Source organism: Delphinapterus leucas, chromosome 13, assembly GCF_059928025.1.
Source record: "Delphinapterus leucas isolate spDelLeu-1000000601 "Yukka" chromosome 13, BTC_Dleu_Yukka2, whole genome shotgun sequence".
NCBI lineage: Eukaryota > Metazoa > Chordata > Mammalia > Artiodactyla > Monodontidae > Delphinapterus > Delphinapterus leucas.
The window spans coordinates 70369602-70393502 of NC_143141.1; the positions used below are offsets into that span (position 1 = coordinate 70369602).

At 36.9% G+C, this 23901-nt stretch overlaps 1 protein-coding gene across 5 annotated transcripts in view; it reads right to left on the reverse strand.

Moving 5' to 3' along the window:
- LCLAT1 (lysocardiolipin acyltransferase 1) overlaps positions 1-23901 on the reverse strand; it is a 263073-nt gene that overhangs the window by 144573 nt on the left and 94599 nt on the right. Inside the window, exon 2 of one of the 5 annotated variants that reach the window (XM_089923300.1) lies at positions 21653-21773. The exons of 3 other annotated variants lie outside the window; for them this stretch is intronic. The gene's annotated coding sequence lies outside the window, so the exon portion shown is untranslated. Of the gene's footprint in view, positions 1-1120; positions 3578-21652; positions 21774-23901 lie in introns of those variants that run through there. One more of the 5 variants, XM_022574148.3, reaches the window with a different exon arrangement.

The following is a 23901-nucleotide window of genomic DNA, read 5'->3' on the forward strand; positions in this document are numbered from 1 at the left end:
TGGGGAGGGGGAAGGGTAAGCTGTGACAAAGCGGGAGAGAGGCATGGACATATATACACTACCAAACGTAAAACAGATAGCTAGTGGGAAGCAGCCGCAGAGCACAGGGATGTCAGCTCCGTGCTTTGTGACCACCTGGAGGGGTGGGATAGGGAGGGTGGGAGGGAGGGAGACACAAGAGGGAAGAGATATGGGAACATATGTATATGTATAACTGATTCACTTTGTTATAAAGCAGAAACTAACACACCACTGTAAAGCAATTATACTCCAATAAAGATGTAAAATAAATAAATAAAACAAGACAAAACAAATAAAAAATTTAAATAGCCACACGTGGCTACTGTATTGAATATGAATAGCACAGCTCTATGCTGACTTACTGGAGCACACTTCTCTGAGGAGTCTGACCAGACCATGAGGAAAGATGAAAATATAGAAACACTGGTGGTTCCCTTTTTATTAGCTGTAATAAAAATTCCAGCTAATCACCCTGCAGTGAAGCCCAAAGTTCATATAACCCTCACGAGTATGCAAGCTTCTTTGTAAGTCCCCTATTTTTTACTGTGCGTAGATTATGAGACATCTGAGGAAAACACTTTAACATGACATTAGATACTAAAACAAACAGAAAAAAGTATACTTGAAAGAAACTATTCAGGGAGAAAAAAACTATCTTTAACATTTTCAGAAAGACAAGAAATACTGCATCTGGTAGGTACTTGTGGGGAAAAAAATTTTAAATAAAATGAAGAATGGAAACATTCAGAGAATTCAGAGAATGAGAGCTACTGTAAGTTTAAAACACAGCAAATGTTTAGTAAAAACATTAGCAAAAATGAAACACTCAACAGAAGAGTTAGACAATAAAGCTGAAGAAATCCCCCCAAAAGTCAAGCAGAAGATGAAGAGATGGAAAGTAGAAAGAATATTAGAGGACCAAGACAGAGGTCTCACAGGCAAATCTATATAAGCCTCAAAAAGAAAGTAGTGAGAAACTGGAGGGGAGGAAATCAGCAACAAAATAATTCATAGAAACTCCCCAGAACAGGAGGACATGACACTCCACATTAACAGAGCCTACTGAAAGCTAGGATAATGGATGAAAACAAATGCTCACCAGGGCACGTCGCTTTAACTTTCCGAACACAGGAAATGATGGACATTCTGCAAAACCTCTGGAGGGGATGAAAATGGGTCACATGTAAAGGATCAAAAATTAGACTGGATTTGGACTCGGCAGCAATACCAGAAGCAAGATGAAAACAGAACAATGCCTACAAAGTTCTCAAGAAAATTATTCCATCCAGTCACTCTTTCGATCAAGTGTAAGGATAGTAAAAACACTATCGCAAGGTCTCAAAGTTACCTCCCATACAATCTTTTTTCAAGAAGCTATTGGAAAATGGGCTCTGCTAAAACAAAAGAGTAAACAAGACTGAGGGAGACTTGAAATACAGGAAACAAGAGATCCAACACATGTGAGAACCTCCAAAATGATCATGAAGGGAGATCCCAGGGTGACAGTCATGCATAAAACAGAGAAGGCATCCAATCTAAACAAACTGGGGGAGGGTGACTCAAGAGAAAGACTCTTTGAAAGCTGTATCATCAAAATCCTTGCTGCTAAACAAACCATCTTTTTCTGAGCCAAGAACAGAATGCCCAGGTAAAGCTAGCACAGATTCTAATCTGTACTTGGCTTCTTGAACATGTGCTAGTAAGATCCCTGTGCTCTCTTCCATACACAGCTGCCGGACCAGCTGGTGACACTCATCTTATCTATCCTCAGTACTCCGCTCTGACCTACTCCTGAGAGGTGGTGGGAGGGCATGGTGAATTTAGAAGCATTATTCCTACCCGAGAGTCAACGCCTGCAGAGTCCTGACTGCGGTGAGCCCTCCACAGTAGTTTTCCAGGACTTATTTATGCATGAACCTGCCCACTGCCTTCCCCTAAAAAAGGATCTATCTGGTGAATCCTCTGGGAAGCTGAGGTCTGACTATCACCCAGAGACTCTGTACCTGTAGAAGCCTTCATCTATCTGATGGCAGCAGTGTTTGATGGCAGTGTTTGATAGATTACGCTGACTTCTCAAGTTCTCAATAAATAAATAAATAAATTGTATAGGGATACATAGATAGGTAAAATTTTAAAGTAAAAGAACAATCAACATAAAAGGATACTAGCTGTCGTGGTGGGGCACACAGGAGGCTTCTAAAGGTACTGGTAATATTCTATTTCTTAAGTATGGTGGCTATTTATATGTTCACCAACAATGACTTTTGGACTATTCTATCAGCGGCAATTTTTGCCAATCTGCACACACACTGTATATCATACATTCTTCTAATTATATGCTACATTAGCAACAGCAACAAAAACGGTTTTAGGGATTACCATCCTAGGTAGAAATGGAAAAAACACAGCTTTCACTTGTTAATTCATGTATTTCTATATTACCTAATTTTATAAAGAATAAACACATAATTTACAATTAAAGATATCTTAATTATAAAAATTTTAAGAACACATTAATTCAGGTTAGGATGATCTCTCTTTGTTATAATCCCTAATCAAATACTCTGCCAGAAAAAGCAGTCCTTGGGAATCAGTGGAGACAAATAAATGGGACAAGTTTATAATTTTTCTAAGACTGCTCCAAAATAAATAAGCAACATGTTGATCCTGATTCAAGTGACAAAATCAAATACATAAGATGAGAGCGTGAACACTAATGTCAATCACTGCATATATAAGATATATAATAATAGTTATTGCAAAATATCGCTTCACAATGAAAATGAAAACGTTTTAACAGTCAGCTAAAACAATCATAGCCTGATTACTGAGATTATTCCACAAACTGAAAGAAATTAACTGTTAACTATTTAAATAGTTTAAGCAAATGCTCTTTACGCTCTAATTTTGTAAACTAGGTGAATACTTCACTTATACAATTGCACTGATTTAGTTTTTTCGCGAACATAAGTGAAATGTTTATAAGCTGATTAATTTCTTTTAAATCCACCAATACATTTTTAAATCCCTGGATGCATGTTAATTTGCATGACCTGATTTTAATGAACATGTCTTCATTTTTTGGAATTTAATAACATAAACACATCTGTCGACTGATGAAATGGTGTGCTTCTTTATTCCCCAATGACAACTGTATTTGTTTTCCTTTCAAGTCCCGAAAGACAGAGGCTCAAAGCTAAATTTAACATCCAATTTTAGAAGCAAAGATTATGGTTATTATTATCTGTTTCTCCTCTTACAATCTTATATTTTTATTCTTATTGGCATTATTGCCATATGTCTTTCATTGTAAATCACTTTAAATTCTTTCAGGAAGCAGACTATTAATTAAAAATAAATTTAGGACTTCCCTGTGGCCCAGTGGTTAAGAATCCCCCTGCGAATGCAGGGGACACGGGTTCGACCCCTGATCCATGAAGATCCCACATGCCGCGGAGCAACTAAGCCCATGAACCACAACTACTGAGCCCGCAAGCCGCAACTACTGAAGCCCGTGCGCCTAGAGCCCGTGCTCCACAACAAGAGAAGCCACCACAGTGACAAGCCCGGGTACCGCAACGAAGAGTAGTCCCCACTCACCACAACTAGAGAAAGCCTGTGCACAGCAACAAAGACCCAAAGCAGCCAAATATAAACAAATAAATAAATTTAAACATTGTCACCTATAGTGATCTTATTTATGTTTACACATTTTACTAATTAAAAAAAAAAACAAAAGAAACTAGGTCTCTACTAAAGCATAGTGTCAGGAAACCACTAGAAATTTGTATTTAACAGTTTATGTTCTAGGTATTCTGAAGACAAAAAAGTATACTCCTTTATAAGCAAATCGCCAAAAGAAACAAGTAACAAAAAATAAACCAAAAAGACAGAACTTAAAACACCTCTGCTTATCAATTAAGCACTTATAATGCAACCAGGGGAAGCTAAAAGGAAAATGTTTAAAGGTGCTCTGGCACCTGTTTGGGAAACCAACAGACAATAACAGGAAAGGGACAAACTATATGGTTTCATTCTTCCTGAAGCAGCACGAGAGAATAATACTTTCCCAGATACAGAAAGAAAGTAAAAGGTTAAGCAGCATTCTAGTTACAGAGCACTCAGAAGAAATAAAACCAGTTTACAAATTCTGACAAAACACAACAGGACAGCTAAAGAGCAGAATACGGTCAAACCTTAGCTCTACCCAAAAATGAAGAAAGAACTTTCAACTATCAACTGGAATTCAGTAAACAAGTCTGTTAATTCCCTGGTGGGGGAGTCTACCCTGAGTTCTTAGAACTGTACACAGACATTTGGGGTTATATAAAATGACACTACTTATCTATTGAAGTTTAGTGAGAGAAGAAATTATCTGTATAAATATTCACAGATCTCTACACTGATACAATTCTTTTACTTAAAATGTATTCAAAAGTTAACACTGAGAAAGAAGCAGAGAGTATATACTGTATAATTCTATTTATCTAACATTCAAAAGCATAGAAACTAATTTATAATATTAGAAGGATAACAGTTATCCTGGGAGGTGCAGAGCAGGAAGAGTAACTGCAAGGGGCACCAGGGGGCTTCGAGGGCTTTGACAACACTCTGTTTCTTATTTGGATGCTCGTTACACATGGCGTATTCACTTTATGAAAATTCACTGAGCTGTATATTTGTGGTTTATGCACTTTGCTATATGTATATTTCAACAATATTTACCCCCAAAGCTATCATTTAAACTGGATACTTTATAAGTAATCCAATTCAATATATGCAGTTTATAGGAAGAAAATACAAATGGTCAAGCCAATAAACAAAGTTCAACCTCACTATTTTCTGGAAAATGCAAAAGTGAAACAACAAAGCACCATTTCTTCTCAAAGACTGACAAAAACGTCTAAGTCTTGCCTTTGATATTCTAAAAACCATTTGGTAGTATCTTTGTCTTCATAGCTGGAGGGGAGTATAAACTTTAGGGGGCAAACAGATAAGTAGCTATTATAATTTTGAACGCCTACCATCAGGAATGCTTTCTCAGTATCTACCCCTGAGAAATACTCAATTGTTAAGTACAAAGATGTTTCATTGTAGCCTTGTCTGTAATGACAACAACAAAAATCGGAAACGTGGATGTCCACTGATGAGGGAAGGGCTAAATAAACCGTGGTACTTTCAGCATTATGAAATACTACCCAGCTGGAAAGAATGAGCTATATTTTTTAAAATGAACAGCTCTCCAAGAGGTATTGCTAAGTGAAAAAGAATATGATACCATTTTTGGAAGGGGGGACCACATTCCCCCCCAAAAACCCTATGCTATATGGCTTATATAAATAAATGTAAATACACATAAATCCGTCTAGAATGATACATGCCAATGTTATTATGGTTGCTTAAGTGAAGACAGAAGAGGCTGCAACTAAGGATGGTGGTCAAAAAGGAACAGACCTTTCTATTGATATAATGTTTTAAAAAGAGAACATTTCCACTTACATAGTAAAAGGAAAACAGGAAGGAAAAAAAGGGAGGGAGGGAAAGAGAAAGGAAAAAAGCAGCAGCTTAGGCACAGCCAAAAGAGTCAGCTTACTAATGCCAGTTGTTCCATGATCCCATAATCAGAGTAAAAATGATTAAATGGGGACTTCTCTGGTGGTCCAGCGGTTAAGACTCCGCACTCCCAATACTCGGGGCTGGGTTCAATCCCTGGTCAGGGAACTAAATCCCGTGTGCCGCAATGAAGATCTCACACATGGCAACAAAGATCCTGCGTGCCGCCAACTAAGACCCACCGCAGCTGAATAAATAAATAAATATATTTTTTTAAAATGATTAAATGCTGAGGTAGAAATAACCCATACCTCTTAGCGAAATTACTCTTTGCCATACTTTAAACTAAAAGTAAATTTTTACAGACAAATTGAAAACCACTCAAAACATACACTGAGATAGGAATGATAAAGCACCCTAGATAAACTAAAACTACACTGGCACCCTTAAGAATCCTTGGCCTAACAATGGTCACTCAAAACAACCATTCAATTTACTTTACAGCACTCACCTCCATTAACTTGAAGTTTAAGCTCATGTTTTGCTTTTTCCTTCAAGAGACACACAGCTAGACAGTAAAATGTCTAAGTAAAGTACTAAGTGATGGAGGTACACAGACTATCAGAAGGCAAGCAAGTTTACTGACACTCTTCTTGTATACAAAATATGAGGCCATGAATAATATATACATATATAAGTCTCATAAGGATAAAGTTCTAGCAGAAAGGTTATTAAAGTTACCAAAAACAGAATTTTCATTTCTGACTATACCCATGTCTACTTTAGTCAAAGCATACTCTTTAAAAGAGAGAAAAAAGTTAAAATATCTACCTAAATTTACCAAGTTTTTTCAATCATCTCATTTAAACAGAGAATATGACCAATTAGAGTCATTCTGCAGTCATTGAAAACTCACAATATTTGCACTAGCAAACAGTAACCATCTTCGGGCAAGGTATTACAAAGGCTATTCTTTGTTACTGTTAACAGAGTCTTTGCCCTCCTAGGACAGATCATCTAGATGGAGAGGGAAGAATGAATTTTAAAAGTAAGAAGAGAGGGAGGCAATACAAGGAAGTATATATTAAAATGCCAAATTCATGAAAAATCAGTAAGTGTGACAATGAGTTTGTAAAACCTTAAAAGTCTAGAGCTAGAATTAAGATCACCGAGCTTTGGGAATTCCCTGGCAGTTCAGTGGTCAGGACTCAGTGCTTTCACTGCCATGGCCCAGGTTCAATCCCTGGTCAGGGAATTAAGATCCCTCAAGCCGCGTGACATGGCCAAAAATTGTAATAAAATAAATAAAATGGTAAATTTAAAAAAAAATCACCAAGCTTTAAACAACTTTTGGTTTCACAGATGAATGTCTCATTACACAAATGAAGAAAGTGAGAAGCAGAAAAGCTGAGGGACCTGACTCTGCTCACAGTGGCACACCCAGTGATGACGGAACTAGGTGAAGACCTCCCATCTCCAGTTACCAGCTCAGCGTTCTTCCCATTAGAAAGGGATCCTAGAGGTCTAAGGCAATCAATTAAAACATGCAGGAGGAATCAACATGCAAACAGGCCTGGGCCTGGAGGAAGAATAGTACTCTGTCAAGCTAGGACAAAAAAGACAAAGAGGCTGACTTCCTGACATTATTCTTTATGATGCACACTGCACAGGGACTGGTTAGGCATAAGGAAGTTTTTCCAAAGTCTCAGGATTTCTGTTGGGTTTTGTTTCTCTGAAATTGTTTCAAACAATATGAATTATTAACAGCAAGCATATTTTTAAAAATGAAAACGACACCAATATTTTTCTGCATAAATGGCAAGCACACTCACTATATTTCAACTATTTCCTGTTATTACACAAGGCTTCCTTGTAAGATGTAGAAGTTAAAACCACACACACCCACACTGAGTGGAACATAATTATATGAAATCATTTCAGAAAGACGGGTTAGTATAACTCTATTATACCTCTTACCTGTTATTCAAGAGACTACCCTCCCTGTTCAAATTACTTACTATAGTCTTCAAAAAATGTTAACTATAGGGTACCATATAACCCAGCAATTCCACTCCTAGATATATATACCTAAGTGAAATAAAAATATATGTCCACACAAAAACATACAGGAATGTTCATAGAAGCACAATTCATAAGTCAAAGAGTGGAAACAACCCAAATCTCCTTCATCTGATAAGTGGGTAAACAAAAGTGGTATAAACATCAGTGGATATCATTCAACAAACAAAGGAATGAAGTAATTGATACATGCTGCAACACAGATGGACTTTGAAAACTCATGCCAGGTGAAAGAAGCCAGTCACAAAAGTCCACATAGTCTATGATTTCATTTATGTGTCCAGAATAGGCAAATCTATAGAGACAGAAAGTAGATTAGTGGTTCTTTGGGGCTCAAGGCAGGTGGACGGGGTGACTGCTAATGAGTATGAAGTGCGTTTTGGGGTTAAAAAAAAAGTTCTAAAATTGGACAGTGGTAATGGCTACACAACTCTGAACAGTCTAAAAGCCACTGTGCCTTGTACACTTTAAATGGCTGAATTGTATGGTATGTGAATTATATCTCAAAATAAAACAGTTAATTAGCTGAGACATTACCAAGACATGAATAACTCTAACCAACTCTACCCTGGAGCTCATGAATGCTGAAGGAAAAGAGAAATTGTGAGGCTAACTGCCACCTCAGAAATTAGAAACAAGAGTATATACAAGTGAAGCCAGAGAACAAAGGGGACCAAAATGCAGACAGAATGAAATCACAGAACAGAAAAAAGACCAGACAGAAATACATCAAAATGTTACCAATGACTGTCCCTGCATAGTGAGACTATGGTTGATTTTTTTCCAAATTGTGGACAAAGAGTATTACTTTTACATAATTTTTTAAAAATCTCAACAACATTTATTTCAAAGGGAAAAATCAAGAGCCAGAATTTCTTATATTAAGGGACTGGATAGGGTGCCTCACAAACAAAACATTGAAGGTAGAGTTAACCACTAATGAGAAGTATAAAATATGAATTATACAATATTAAAGATACTGGCCCCATGTTTTCCATATATGAAAAAGCTGATATTCTGAATCAATCGTTTTGGGGTTTTTTTCTAATATAAGTTACTGGTATTCACTGGAAGCCATAAAATACCACTGTTACAGGGCAACATCTATCAAGTGATTTGACTGGACAAGGAATACAATGTTTTTCTCCGTTTCATACCACAAAACAAAACAACTTGATCACATTATTTCTAAAATCTATAGTTATGTCATTACCTTTAATAAAAGACTTCTAAGCTACAGATTAATACAAATTGAGTGCAAATGCCACCATTTTGTCAAATAAAATAAAGTCAACTATCATTCATAGTATTTTTTCTTATAATAGATAAAAGCAAATGAAAATATTTACCATCTATTCTTCACACAGCAAAGGGTAGTTTACCCATAGAAGGTTCACAGAATGTATTCAAGGGTTCATAAACCCCCTAAAATTGCAGGCTAAGTTATTTATAAATATATGTATATATATAATATACATATAATATATATACATATTTTCCCCTGTGGAGAGAATCCCTAACTTTTATCAGAGGGGTTTGTAACTCAAAGAAAGTTAGACACTACTGATGTAGAGAAATAGTTGAACCACAGCCTAAAATGGCCTTCTGTTAAAAGGAATCCTAGAGACGTTAACTCTTAAGAAACTACACTACGTAATTTTCTTTCATGAAACACAAGTATCTAGACAAGGAGGCAGAACCAAGGATAAATCATATATAGCCACTATTCTAGAAAAAAACTTCAAGAAGTCAGAAAAACCAACCAAGTGTTGTAGGCAAAGGCAGAAATATTACAGACCATAATTATTTTATTTGTATTTATTTGTAGTAGGCCTTGTCTTAAAAATATCTGAAATGTCATTTTTATTTAATACCTCACAATATGAATGAAATCAAATAATTTTTGATTCAAAGTATTTCAGACTGAAATCCATTAACTGCTTTTATTCATAAACATCATGGAATTCTGGGTGAATGCTACAAACGTACAAAATGTTTTTTTCTGACTTATTCTGAAAGACAATGACTGAGTTTTGGTTCATGTGTAAAAGTGTATTTTACGCAAATAATAACAGCGTTAATATCTGGAATATTTGCTTTGCTATTAAAACTTTACTTTTGTGACCTTTATTCCTCCTAAACTTGCAAAAATCAAAATAAATAACGGATGGAAAATAATCCTAGAACTCTTTCCATGTATTTTAAAGTGTTTCACATAGCATTTTCTTACCATTAGTAAATAAAAACATAGGTGGAGAAATTAGTAAGAATGCCAATAAAAAGATTTCATTTGGTCACAAAAGCTCATGAAGACTTAAGAATGGCAACTGCTATTTATAGGACTTTAAAAGTTATTTACAGGGCTTCCCTGGTGGCGCAGTGGTTGAGAGTCTGCCTGCCGACGCAGGGGACACGGGTTACAAATGTAACTACTCTATTTGATAGACAAGAGGAGGTAGTTTTCAGAATAGTACTGAAACCAAGCCCCCCTAAAACTAAGTTTCCCTAACAAGTTTATGATTAATCTCTCTATCCAAAATTGTATTCACTTGCTTGTCTCCCCTGCCCTCAATCCCTTTCTTGCTCCCCCTGGCCTCAATCCTGTGCTAACTGAACACTAATCACCCAGAGTTAGATGACTAAGACTGCTGTCGTCGATAACACCATTAATGTACTAAAGTGGCTGTTGTAGGTATCATCATTAACGTACACTCAGGTTGTTTCTACAGATGAGAACACCTGGCCAGAGAATCGTACATCAGAGACATCCTGACCCCCAAAACCACACTCAAGAAATGTCACAAGACGATGATTAATCCCAGTTTCTTTGTTCATCCCCGTTAAAACATCCCTAACTCAAAGACCACAAGGGAGTGGATCTGAGACTTGTCTCCCATTCCCTTTGCTTGGTACCCTGCAATAAACGCTTACTTTGCTGCAAACAACCGCTATCAAGAGTTTGGCTTTCTACACTGAGGGCACAGTTACAGTATAATGCATAAAATATTATGAAAGACATATCTGAAAGTTCAATTTAAAAACCACACTGTCTATAAAATCACCTATCATGGGAAGTCAGAATTGAAAGGGGCTTTAGAGATAATTTAGTCCACCAGTTTGCAAACTTTTTGAATCCTTCATTCAAAAATCTCACCAAGAAGTCTCATATGTAAAACAGAACCAGAGAAGAGCTCTACTTAAGGACTGGCCCCAGCCCCAGCCCCAGCGCCTCCTTTGCCTAGACCTCTCTGTCCTAAGGGATGTTAAAGACATCATTTGAAACCAGTGGCCCAGGCAAACCCTTCATATTCCAGATGAGGCAATAAAGACCCAGATTCAGTGAGACTGCCTGGTGGTTTGCTTACTCCTCGGGTGATCTTCACATAAAGTCCATCACAAACACATAATTTTTGAGACAGAAGGGCAGAGCTGGCCAGGACTTCTCATTCTCAGTCTGTCTCCCTCTAGTTTACTCTGCCTCTCTTTTCAGAGACTGTTAAGAGACATGGGAGAGAAAGAAAGACTGTATAAAGTACTTTACATACAATATTCCTAATCTCACAACTCTGAAAAATGGGTAAAAGTACACCCATCTTACAGTTGAAGAAAGTGACCTCAGAAGCATTCAAATATTCCCAGACTATACAGTTGACAGGTCACAGAGCTAGGATTTAAACTTGCATCCATTTAACTCCTAAGCCTGTGCTCTTTCCAATTAAACCATGTTATATTTGTATAGCACGAATGCCAGACTATAAAAGAAAGAGGAATCCATGGATGGGTCGGAGAAAAACACCCAGAGTCTCCAAAATAGTATCAAAGTGATAGGTATTTACTAACATGAGCACCCTAAGTTAGCAGCACTGAAATGGGGTTGTGAGAAGTATGGTTGACAACACATTAAGATAAAGAAGAAACAAAGTGACCATGAGACCAACAAAGCAAAGCCAGGTTTAAATTAATGAGGCATGGCTGCTGAATGTAAAGAAAGTTTCACCACACATATTCAGGAAGTCAACAATAAGAAATGGAATTGTTGTACTTAAGCAAAAACACGAGTCCAAAAATACAAGAGGAAAAAAGTACGAAGTCAGACAGCTACACAAGAGAGTAAATTACACTCTACCTAAAACAAAACTGTTTACAAAAGAGTAAAATGTCTTTCACATGTTTAACAAAACACCACAAAAGTATTAGTTCTTTATTAATTGATCTTTGATCTTGATTACCTGGAATCTTTATTAAGAAAAGAATTCAGTGTATAAGGCTAAAGTCAAAAGTATCAAAAGTTAAGCTAAGACAGAATTCTTCATAACTGGTAAAATTCAGAAGCAACAGTCTAAAAATTACAGGGGACAATGTTTCCTCCAAGAAATTAAGGGAGTTAATGGGATGAAAGTAAAAAGGAAGTTGGACTAGTGCTGGGGGTGCTTCATATTGGGTTCTATTCCAAGCACCTCTGGAAACACCAGAATATCAGAGAGGGTTGAGACTGGAAGATAAACACAGCATATCTTCACTGAGTGTCAGTATTACTATATTTTGGAAATAATACTTTCACCTTCAACACAGGCGCATAGGGTAGACTACAAAATTCTCATGGAACCTACAATCAAGCAAGGAAATCAAAAATTCAGATAAGAGTGATACTGTAATAAAAGCTTTGGAAGCATCTAATGAGGGCTCTATGCTCTCCTAGAAGACTTCCTTGATTAGTAATAGTAGTGGGGCTAAACTAGAAAAGTTTTGTTTTGATTTTTCGTTTGTGTGCTTACTGAGGGATAGAAGAGGAGGAGATGGGGACTGGGCAGGTGGAGACAGTAGCTGGGGACAATGTGTGACATCGCACAGGTAGGTGTTCAGAAAAAGCAAGAAACAAAGTTTTGTACCTACTGATTACTTAAAGTAGCATCCCTGGACTCATTGCCAGTTGGATTCCTTCAGAATCCAGGGTAGCTTCAGAAGCACTAAATAACAAGAGCAGCAGGGCAGATCACAAAACCTGGAATTCCTGTCCAAGCTCTACTACTAACAACACTTGTGTAATTCTGAGAAAGTAATACCAAGTCTCACCCAACACACCCTCTTCTGCCCTTTTACACCCACCCCTTACTTTCTTTACTTATGAAATGAGAAAACTCATGGCTCTCCACGGGGCAGCCCACCCCCTAGGAGCATTTTAGAAATCTGTTGGGTTGTTCTTTGTTTTGGGCGGTTTTGTCTTCTAGCATAATCATATCTCATATTTTCAATGATTTTCTTTTTATTTTTCCTTCATATTACAGTTAGGTAATTAAAATGGTTTATTTTAATTAAGTAGGTAAAAATGTTCATTAGCTATGAATTTCACTTCTGGACGCTAAAGAGAGCGTTGCAAAGTATTTATTATGAAAAGGGGCCTTGGGTTAGACAGAATTAAGAACTAACTGACTAGAAGATTTTAAAGGTTCTTTCTAATCTTATAATTTACTGATTCTATTAATATGTTGAACACTAATAATGAGACAAAACACACTGATAGCGTGTAGGTGATGATTTGTGGACAAGAACAAAAAATTCTAAACCTGCTTCTGTATTTGATTAAATAATTAAATTTGTAGGAAAGCAATTATATCCCACTGCCTAGGATGTTATATATATCGAATACTGTGTACTTTACTTTTAAGTAAAAGATTAAAGTGGCCAGAAAAAAACACTACTATAGTGGAAGCTTAGGAATACATGTTCAAAAGGAAGCCCTGGGGTTAGCAAAGATTCAGCCCATATGCCCCAATCATCAATTTCAAAACTCACATTTTATGAAATGGCTATAATGTGGTATGAACCCTGAAATATTAAGATAAAGTTAAACAGACTTAGTATTCTCCCCTCCAATGCAAAACAGAGAAATTGGTGATAAATTTCTGAAAAAAACTTATAAAAAGTTATTAAGACAAAAAGGTGATATTTTGAGGATCAACCTTCCCATTCCAGAAGCTTTTGGGAGGATGGAGGGGTGGGTGAGAATCCTGATAACAAGAGGACATGATATTCCTTTGCCAAGCTATTCCAAAGTTCTGTAAACTATATTATTTATAAAATATATTTTTAATTGGTAGAATGCCTACTGTGGGTCAGGTCACATACATAGATATGTACATACACACACACACACGTGTGCATGTGGTGTAAAACTGTATTTATAGATGTATGTTTATATATGTCATCACATTTAATCACTGTAACAACCCTTCAAGGTCGATACCATTTCCCACTGTTTCTTATGAGGAACGTGAGGTTAAAAGATAACAGAGACTTCCAGCAATCAAGACCATGTGGAACAAAAAGCCTTTCAAAAATAAGCCTAAAAGCCTCTGAGTAAGGAGAAAAAAGCTATCAAATATTATGCAAAGTTAACTCAAAAGAAGAGTCCAGTTAAGCTTTACCTACTGACCTAATATTACATATGACACTGATTTTTATTAAGTCCTGGTGCCTCTATATGCCAAGCACTTTCGTATACATTGTTACATGATATTTCTCATATTTTATCATATTTGATAAGATATTTATCATTTGACAGTGTTCACTAATACGTCCCTAAGGGAAGAAATGGAAAACAAACCCGTGGTTACCAGGGGTTAGGGAGAGAATGTGACCCTAAAGAAACAGATAGCACAAGGGAGTTTTGAGGGGTGATGGAACTATTCTGCTTCCTGATTGTGGTGGGAGTTACACAAATCTATACATACATTAACACTCATAGATTAACAACGAAAGAAAAAAAAATGTCAAGTTAGAAAAAAGTTTAACTGCATTTCCTTAACAACATGATGCAGAAAACAGTTGATTCAGAATATTTCTCCTGGACTTCATTTCCTTTCAATGCCACAGTCTGAGTATGCTTTCAGCTCATGAAATAACCTGGGAGAAACACTTTAGTCCTTTAATAGTTCTGACTTTTTATGGAGATTCTAATTAAACAACTGCAAATTTATCTTTTTTAAATTGTCAGTAAGTTCTCTTGGCATATCAACGTTTTTAAAAATTCAAGTTTTTATACAACAAAGTCAGACTTTACAAAAGTAACTGCCTTCCAAACTTCTTTTTAAGTTTTGTTACATGAATCTATATTTAAATTAAGAAACAATAAGCCTCTATTCACAACCATTCCAAAGTCAGAAAGGAGGGAAAGAAAATTTACTCAATATATAGTTCCATAGTGTGCCAAACATTACAGCATTCTCTTTAAACTGTCTTATCTCACTGAACAACCTCCCCACCCCTGGGAGAGAGACAGTTTTCCAATTTTATAAAGAAAGAGCATGGAGTTCAGCAGGTTAAACAATGCAGCCCACAGCTGCTGGGCTAATGCGATAGTGGGACCAAGATAAGCCAGAGCTTTAAAACAAGACCGAGTTTTAGTGTGCCTGTAAATAAGGGCATAAATTTACAGTAGGTGGAAATTTATAAACAAAATTAACCATCAGTGCAAAATCCTGATTTGCCACCTCTAAAAACAGACAACTGTCAAGTATTTGCTATATGATATAAAACTCTTCCAACCAGAAAGTCTGAGATGATGCTAACAAGCTAATTTTAAGCACTGGATTTGACTAACAACCAAGAAAGCAAGCTCTTCGGTATTTCTTGTTCCCAACAACTAAAAATATCTAGCATTTTAAGTCAAGAATATAACTTATTAAGTAATGTCCATCACATAAGCAGTAACTCAAGAATTAAGTATCATATACCCAAAGCATTTTTTCTTCCTCAACTCCAAACTTCTTAAGAAATCCAAATTCCTACTCCTGGAATTCAAGGTCTTCTACAGTCTGGCCCAAATTAATTTTTGAAAATTTCTCTAAATCTTCATCGTCCTAACACTCTACTCTAGCCATGGCTGAATTCTTCCTGTTCCCTAAGCTCAATGTGTCCCTCCTCATGTCTAAGCTTTTGTTCACATACCCTAGTCACTCCATTTAAGGAAATTCAACCTACCCTATAAGACCAGCTCAGTTCTCTCCTCTCCCAACAACCCTTCCCAAACTACTGGTTGAAAAGTTTCCTCCTTTTCTCAGAATTCCTGTAAGATTTATTTGTCCATTCATGATGTACACAGTGTTATTGTACTGAACTGGTATTTCTCTCATTTTTTCATGTGTGTCTTATTTCTGTAGGACAGAGATCTGTGACACCTATTCTTGGATCATCTACAGCAGGGGTCCCCAACCCCCAGGCCTCGGACCAGTACCGTGGCCTGTTAGAAACCAGGCCGCACAGCAGGAGGTGAGCAGCGGGCAAGCAAGTGAAGCTTCATCTGTATTTACAGCTGCTCCCCATCGCTCGCATTACCACCTGAGCTCCACCTCCTGTCAGATCAGCAGCAGCATTAGATTCTCATAGAAGCGCGAACCCTACTGTGAAGTGTACATGCAAGGGATCTAGGCTGTGCACTTCTTATGCGAATCTATGCCTGATGATCTGAGGTGGAGCTGAGGCAGTAATGCTCTAGCGCTGGGCAGCGGCTGCAAATACAGAGTATCATTAGCAGAGAGGTTTGACTGCACAGAGACCATAATAAATCAATTGCTTGCAGACTCATATCAAAACCCTATCAGTGGGACTTCCCTGGTGGCGCAGTGGTTAAGAATCTGCCTGCCAATGCAGGGGACACAGGTTCGAGCTCTGGTCTGGGAAGATCCCACATGCCGCAGAGCAACTGAGCCCATGCACCACAACTACTGAGCCTGTACTCTAGAGCCCATGAGCCACAACTATTGAGCCCACGTGCCACAACTACTGAAGCCCGCGTGCCTAGAGCCCATGCTCTGCAACAAGAGAAGCCACCACAATGAGAGGCCTGCGCACTGCAATGAAGACCCAAGGCAGCCAATAAAGAAAGAAAGACATTAAAAAAAACCAAAAAACAAAAACAATGAGAAGCCTGCACACCTCAACGAAGAGTAGCCCCTGCTCACCGCAACTAAAGAAAGCCCACGTGCAGCCAAAAGTAAATAAATAAACAGATAGATAAATAACAGCAACAACAACAAAAAACCCTATCAGTGAGTGGCAAGTGAAAACAAGCTCAGGGCTCCCACTGATTCTGCATTATGGTGAGTTGTATAATTTATATATTACAATGTAATAATAATAGAAATAAAGCGCACAATAAATGTAACGCGCTTGAATCAACCCGAAACCATCCCCCCCCACCCCACCCCCATCGATGGAAAGACTGTCTTCCAAGAAAATGGTCCCTGATGCCAAAAAGGTTGGGGACCACTGATCTACAGCATCTCACACCTATTTGGTAGCCAGAAAAAAAAAATTTTTTTTTAAATTTTAAAATTGTACTCAAATATATTTATGTGATACATGTGATATAAATATCTAATGTATGCTCAACCTAGACACAGTATTAGCTCCCCATTGAGAATAAAAACATTTAAAACATGTGTTATCTTTCCTAAGGCTAAATGCCTAAATGATAGCTTCTAAGCAGAGAAAACCCAATGGCAAATTCCTATATTTCCTCTTGATACCACTCATTTAAATTATAAAGTTTATTGGTTATCATTTGGTCATATACATTTCTCGCTGAAAGTCCAGGCAGAACTTTTATAATATACAAAATTTATGGAATAATACTACAAATGCAGTTAACAGGCTAAAATTAAGGCATTAACAACCAGCCTTTCAAGTGGAAGCTAAACAAAAATTATTCACTCTTAGGAATTTAAAAATAAATCTACAAATAAAATATAAATACAAGCCAACACTAAGGACACCTGGCAAGCTTTAAAAAAAAAAAAAAATCCCATGGGTTATATCCATGCACATACTACCATACTAAATCATAAGATTCAAAAATATAACAAATCGTAAGGCCATGTGCGGTACGCGGGCCTCTCACTGTTGTGGCCTCTCCCGTTGCGGAGCACAGGCTCCGGACGCGCAGGCTCAGCGGCCATGGCTCACGGCCCAGCCGCTCCGCGGCATGTGGGATCTTCCCAGACCAGGGCACGAACCCGTGTGCCCTGCATCAGTAGGCAGACTCTCAACCACTGCGCCACCAGGGAAGCCCAGGCCATGTAGTTTTAAGAGACAATACAAAATAATAGTTAAGAGTGTAGGCTCTGTAACCAAATTGGTATACACTTGAACTCTATTATTCACTATACTATGTGGCCTTAGCTTAACCTTACTGCACCCCCTTCAGTACCTGCCTAATAGTGTTACTATCAGTATTAAGAGAGTTAACAATATATGTAAAGTGCTTAGATGAGTGCCTGGTATATGATAAGTGCTCTATAAATATACTACTGACTTATACATGGTGCAAATATATCTATTCTTTCAATTAATTTATTTTATCAAACATATTCCAGTTATTATAACAAATACATATTATTCATCCAAGGCCAAGTAGGGGACAACATTGATGCACTTAGATTTACCAGATACGTATAGTTTTCCTGCCTACTTCACTAAATTAGTTTCCTACCCATAGGAAAAATACCATCTTTTTCTCACTTAGGACTCTCTACAACAGTACTGTCCAATAGAAATATAATATGAGCCACACATGTAATTTGAAATCTTCTAGTAGCCACATTAAAAAATAAAGATAAATAAAATTAATTTTAATAGATTTAACCTTATATAAAATACTATTTCAATATGTAATCAAATTTAAACAGATTACTAATAAGATACTTTACATGCATTTTTTCATAATAAATTTGTGATATCTGCTGTGTATTTTAACACTACAGCACATCTCAATTCACACTAGACACATGGCAAATGCCCAATGCCATGCGTTTAGTATATACTACATATTGATGACTACAAGGTAAGATTAAATCTATAATAAAATCTTCATGCTGTACTAAATTTACTGAAAAGAAGCATTTAGGTATTATAATTTGTGTTCAAAACCTTAAGACTTCTCCAACAGGAAGCACTTCAAAGGCCTAATTTCTTAAAACTCTTTATTTTACAGATAAAGAAACTCAGAGAAGTAATTCACTGGTATCTGTAGGGGCTCCCAGGAAAGTCTCCTTTTTGAGTCCTAGACCTCTACAATGAAACTTACGCCTTTTAACATCAGGCTTGTCCCTAATTAAACCGAAGCCTGTGCTCAGACAGGTTATGGGTTTGAATCCCAGCTCTGCCACTTAATAATTGTGAACTTCCAACCTGTAACTTCCTCGATTTTAAAAACAGGGGTAATAGCAGTACCAAGTCAGGTCAATAGCAGGTAAAGGAGCTGTTGTGAAAATTTGATGAGTTAATACATGGAAAGTGGTTGGAGCAGCAACTGGTGCATAGTACATACTTAGTAAATATCTATTATTTACTAAGCAGGCTGATGTAGCTAGATTAAGATGCACCTGTTTAAATTAAGATACAAATGCTTCATCTGAAAGGTAAGAGTGTGACCAACTTTTTCGTTCTAAGAGTAACGGCGGGTTTCTTGCACACAAGCAGCCCTCAGAGCCCTGACTGGCTCTCTTCAGGCCAGGCTGAGGCCACAGTGCATTCCCTGACCCGTCTTACAAAAGACCTGCAGGCACAATCACCCTTTCTTCCTTGACCACATGACACAGAACTGGGTTCCTTCCCCACTGCATCTTGCCTGTGTGGTAAGAAGCTGTGAAGTTCCACTTCTTCGTGGAGTGGAAACCCCTTCCTTTCCTTCCCACGAGGTCTAGGAAAGTAAAAAAGGTAACATTACATTCATTGGCTTTTCTTTTACTCACACCTTTTGAGTTGTAATCTCTGCATAAAATCCATTCTCTTGGAGGGGGGAAATCCTGCTTATAAAATCTACCTCTGAAATACAAAATCTGTCTTTAATCAGATTAAGCTACTTGCCAAAGTCAAAGAGTGAGTCAGTGGCAGAGCCAGGCCTAGAATCACAGTGGAAGTAAACTGTTCAACTCCAAACTACACTGAAGTCATTTGATAACTTCCAGTACAAGAGAAAACGGGTCCTGTGACAAAGAGTAACTACATATTGAGACAAAATGATTAGATGCTTTATTTAATAAAATACAAATTTAGAGTCAATACCTTTAAACACTGTAATAGAGTCTAAAGAATCTCCTTAGAGTCAATGGGAAGCTGCCTTTAGGAGCGTTATTTATTCCTTACGGAAATATAGTAATGGTACTGGAAAAAGACACATGATGGAATTCAGGATTATTGAGAGTCTAACACAAGCTTTGCAGAGATTACTTACATAACTCTGAACTCTAGATTCTACCTAGCTCTAAAATTTTAAGTATCTAGGAAGACAGATCTAAATCTATGCTGCCTAGGTAGGTGGGATCTAGGTGGACTTGTGGTACAAAGGAAACACTTATTGAGTGCTAAAAATTACTTCCAGAGAAAAATATGGAAGGTAGTATTCTGAAAAAGCAAGATCCAGAGAGGCAGCCTAAGACAGCCAAGATGCTTTGAATATCAACCATTAAAAGGAAACAAGAAGCAAGCATGATCTAAGGGCAACGCTCTCAGGCAACCGCAATGTTGGTGAGGGATGTGGCTGCAAAGCCAGCGCAGTCTCCATCCCAAATCAGTCATTACTGAGCATGAAGCCAGCATCACCTTTTCTCTCCCAAGTTATAAATGCGTAATAATCTACTGTTACTTTAGCAGCAAGCTGAGAAGACTGTATATACATGACAGGATTTTAGTGTTGGAATTTTTTTAAATTTACGGCCAAAGTAACCTGATATGAATTCACTAATATTTGTAATGATTACTGTGTTTCCCAGTATCTGGTCTAACTGGAACATAATTCATGTGATTCACGGCAATGACGACTACTACAAACCTGAACATTTCTAAAGAGAGAAGTAAGGGAAAAAAGGGATTTCCCTGGGGTGAAGCTGAAAATCTCTAAAGCTTGATGGTTTTCAACAGCTTTACTGAGATATAATTCACACACCATAAAATTCACGCATTTAAAGTGTACTTTTCAGTGGTTTTTAGTATATTCACAGAGTAGGGTGACGAGCACCACAACTGATTTTAGAACATTTTCATTACTCTCACCTCAGGCTGAAGAGCACTCGTGCTCTTCTCTATTTAATAGCTCTTTTTCCAGTCAGCCACATGGTTTCTACTCACCTGGTTCAGGTCATAGCCCAAAGGTCACTTTCACAGAGAGGCCTTCCCTAACCACCCAATTTACACCTGTTACACCACCCCATGCAGCACACACTTCACGCATCTTATCACCTGTCACCCCCACCCTCACCCCCCTACAAACACACTTTTTTTTCCCAGTTACTGATCACATTTAGCATTCTAAATGTTTTACATGTTGACTGTCTGTAAACTCCAAGAGGGCACAATTTTTATCTATTTACTGCTGTACCCCCAGAGCCTAGAACAGGACACTGCTGTAAATGTTTCATGTTTATAGAAGGGAAAGGGGGAGGGAGAAGTGAGAAACAGAAGTGACTTCACTACTACAAATTTCACTAGCTTGTGAGATCTTTGTTCTAATTTATTAAATTACAGGATTTTTATAAGATTTTTCTCCGTTAGAATGAAAGTCTAACCAGAGAAAACTAAAATAAAAGAAGTTAACTAAATTTAGCACCATTGCAGATGCAATATCTATGCTTTATTTTAAAGATTAGCAAATACCTAATAAGTACCAAAGAATTGGGGGAGAAAAAAATGGTAATCTAAGTGAACTGAAACAGTCAGAAACTGCCTTCTAGAGGAAGTAGTGTTATTATAGATGAAACTGAGGTAACAAACAGAACCAAACATGTAATGGCTTAACATACAGTTTATTTCTTGCATATGTAATAGTAGCGGGGTAACAGGGGAAAGTTCAGGTTGGTGGATAACTCTCCTCCATAGAGTTACTCAGGGATCCAAGTTGCTTCCATTGCGGCTCGGCATCCCCATAGTTCCACCTTATGGTATGTGTCTGGCCAGCAGAAGAGAAAAAAAACACGGAGAGCTGTAGCGTATCATTTCTACTCACATTCAGTGGCTAGAATGTAATCACATGAAAAACAAGAGCTAGCTCCAGGCGCAGGTAGGAGAAGAACACATTTTGGTACACAGCTAGTAGTCTCTGCCACATGTAGGATTTGAAATGAACCCTGAAATATAAGTAGAATGTAACCAAGAATGAAGGAACCACATGAGCAAAAACAAGCAAGTCACAACTAAGCAGTATGCCAAGAGAGAGGAGAAGTCTGGCTGTATTCTGAAAAGCAGTGAGAGACGATGAGGTTGGCTAGGTCAATGGTTCCCAAATGTAAACTAAAGACCAATCCCAATATATATCAAAATTTCTACCAGTCTACAATGAAGTAAGAAAAATAAGTAGAAGTTGATAACTTGGTAATAATGCTAAATTAATTTTATTATTATATACTTGTAATTCAATTTCCTATGACTTACATACAATGTGATATCATAAAATTAAAATTTCATTGTTTAATTTTCAACATAGCAATTAAAGCTATCAACAGTTCTTTCTAAGATAACGCCCTTTCCTGACTATAACAGATTCAGTCTATGTCCTGTAGGCAATGGGGATTTACTGTCACTTTCCAATTTATTATATAATTTTAATTATTTAATATTTTCTAACAAACCTGTATTACTTTGGAAATTAAAACAATTTATTAGTTCTAGTCATTAGGATTTAAATATTAAAAACAAGAGTTACCTAAGAGTGAGCAAAATGTGTTACATTTGTAAACTACACTCAAAATACAGTGCCCTAAAGATTGAAAAACAATAGTTGACTCTTCTGGACTGAATTTCAAACTCTTATATAAACATGTAACATATAAGACAAATATTAAACTCAAAAAGGGAGTTTAAGAAAGCAGTAAATAAGCAAACTAAAAAACAATCTGCTACAGCATTAACCCAAAACTTTCTCTCCTAAAATAACTACCTTTAATCTAAAAATGGCATAATATACTAATTTTCTAATTATTTACTATGGGTTGAGTTAGAGTGGGAAATGTTAGTTACCATTAAAAATAGCAATAAAAAGTAAAATGCTCTTTTCACTAGAGAAATTCAAATGTCCATCATTCAACTCTGAGATAAAAGTAAGAATTTTATTTGGAATAAAGCAGTGTTAAATTTAAACACTAAAGAAAATGAACACTTAGGAACTCCTTATAACCAATGAAAGTATGTGCTTATCAAAGACAGAAAGCTAATTCCAAGGCTCTAAAAGAACCAAAGCTCTATAAAAATCACTTTTTCTACCTTTTCTCCTATATACCACTAATGGCAAGGCTTGAAATGATGACACAGCACAGCATGCCTTCTTAAAAACAGAGAGAAAAAAGCTGTCAGAGAAGTAAAAATGGTGCAAATTCCGCTTATTGGAAACCTGATGTATGTTTCAATAAGTTCCAGACACCATGTAAATGTTAGCCACGCATCTTTCCGGGCAGTTTAGAATTATTCAGCTCAGGGGTGACCAAGTCAACCATGCAAGGGAAACATCTGCTGATAATTTCTAAAGTTAATAGTTGCCAATAGTAGTACGTATCTCTTATCATAATGCTTTCCATGGAAAATGTTCAAGTATTCATTGGTGAAAGGTCTGCCTAAAGTAGAATTATCAAAAACTATTTTTACCATATAGCAGTCTGGTAATGTTTGGATAATTTAATTAGTCAGGTTCTAAAACGTTTTTTGCTTTTTAAAAATTTAACACACACACACCATTACCATGATAAAAGATCTGAAAAGTTATTTATACAAATAAAAAGAGTTTCAGCTCGCTGAAACTCAATTTACCACATATTTGGAAAACTGAAACAGTATTTGATAAACTGTTCAATTTAATTATTTTAAAATGAAATCACTTTTTAAAAAATGTCTGGTAGATATGTTACTACATGTTACACATTTAGACAAACATTCACATACTATACACATTGATCATACCAGTGTGAGTCATATTAAAATTTGATGGCTATGATTTGTTGCATGTATGGACAAGCTGTAGCTTTCCCCTAAGCTATGGACAACGAAACAGACGCTAGATCTGCACTAGGGATTTTATTCTGCACAACACAGCTCTTGCCTACAATACTCCTCTAGCGCTACTATCTTAAAATGACAATAATATTGGTTAATGGGAAAGCTAAGAGTTATAGAAATTTAAAATGGGAAGTCCCATAAAGTAACTCAAGTTAAAAAGAAATACTAGAGTCATTATTTCCAAATGAGATGTGTACACTTCAAAAAGAC